Consider the following 1,727-nt stretch of genomic DNA (forward strand, 5'->3'; position numbering starts at 1 on the left):
GTCAGCTTGAAGAGGCTCCTATTGTCGAAATCTTGGATGATTTGAGAATAACAATAAATAATGACAGTAATGGGTTAAAGTACATTGAATAAAACAAGAAACCATGAGTCTCTACAGAAAGTAATAGTAGAAAAAGAGGAGGAGTGCTTCCTATGATATGATACCAACTAATAAACGTAGAGGAACAGTGAAATTAGAAAATCACCATTTTACAAGCAGCAAGCAAGAATCATCACTGCATGTTAAAACTAAGATAGTTAAACATTTTCAAATAATTTCCCCAAAGAACAGTCAGCCATTTAAAAAGGAAAATAAGTAGCTTGACAGTGGAGACACTGGCAGATTCCAACTCCACTAAGTGATCCGTGTGACCCACGGTGAGATAAACCGACATCGTGCATTTCCTACAATAACGCAGCAAGAAAAGCAACATCGCTTATGTCATATGTCTTCCCAAAATACATAACCTGCATCTGATCAGGAGAAAGACTCACACAGAGGTGCATTCTACAAAATACTTTTGTCTACAGAAACTACTGTGCGGTGAAACATCAAGAACAGCCACAACCTGTTCTGGACTAAAAACAGACCAAGTGGACACAGTAACTAGCAAAATGTGTGATCCTGAATGGGTTCTTGGGCTATATGGGAAAAATGCTATTGAAGGTATTATTGGATCAGTTAGAAAAATTAGACTATGTGCTGTAGATTAGATAATATTATAGAAACTTACAGGATTAGTTTTACAAATTTATTTGTAAACTTGTGAATATTTCCAAGAGAACAGTTTTAAAAATTGGGGAAAATTTAAAAGCTGATCTATCTGGAGATGCAAACAACCTAGAACAGCAATAAATAAACAATAAATGAACAAATTCAGAGAACTAACAATAATAGATATTAAGAAAATAAAAGGCCATAGTAATTTTTTGAAAAGTGATACTGGGGGACCGACAGAGGGTTGCCATGTTGCATCAGGACAGTAATGATGACACTGAAGACATTTCAGTGTTGGATGCAGAAGAGACAACTAACAAAACAATCCAAAATCAGATATCCAGCGGCCTCGCTTTTCCAGTTATTCTTTCGAGTCAGTGCAATTGTGGTCTATCTTCTTTGCAAATTGGTCAGCAGCAGTTTTACTGCTTGTATGGTGACAATTGTCATGTGACTTTAGGGCAGTGACGAATGTCACAGGTGGACTAGTGGTGGGTCTACGGTGTTGGAATCACATGATGAAGATGGAAAGAGCCACTGGCTGCTCGAGTCCAGAAAGGCATCCTCTCGGGAGGACGAACTTGTTTCAGAGGCTGAATCCAATCTTTTGGTTGGGACTTAATGCCTGTCCAGTGCTGTGGGTGATATATTTCTTTTGTGGCCTCTTCTCCTTCAGGGTAGCTAGCCATGGTTATCATGGGTGTGGTGCTACAAGGTGCCAACCTATATGGCCACATCAGGTGTAAAGAAGGCAACAGAAAGAACGTAACAGCATGGATCCCTCATACTTGGAAAGCAGTTTTTAAGACAAAATGCTGAAGATGATCAGACTTCGTGAACAGAGAGAAAATGCTTATGTGCTTTGTTACATTAGGGAACAACCAAAGAGATTGTTGACTCTGAACATTTTAGACCTCAGTCCATGATGCAACAAGGAGTGTTGGCTTTGTTTTTCACTTAAAAACTTTAGTTAAAGCAAAGCAAAGTAGTTTCCTTATTAAGGTTTTATA

The 1,727-nt window shown here is 38.4% G+C and overlaps 1 pseudogene; it reads left to right on the forward strand.

The window, feature by feature from the left end:
• The first annotated feature begins 966 nt into the window (after positions 1–966).
• On the forward strand, positions 967–1,555 carry LOC117069457 (annotated as a pseudogene).
• Positions 1,556–1,727: the final 172 nt, after the last annotated feature.

The sequence above is a fragment of the Trachypithecus francoisi genome, unplaced genomic scaffold (assembly GCF_009764315.1).
Source record: "Trachypithecus francoisi isolate TF-2019V2 unplaced genomic scaffold, Tfra_2.0 Lachesis_group3, whole genome shotgun sequence".
NCBI lineage: Eukaryota > Metazoa > Chordata > Mammalia > Primates > Cercopithecidae > Trachypithecus > Trachypithecus francoisi.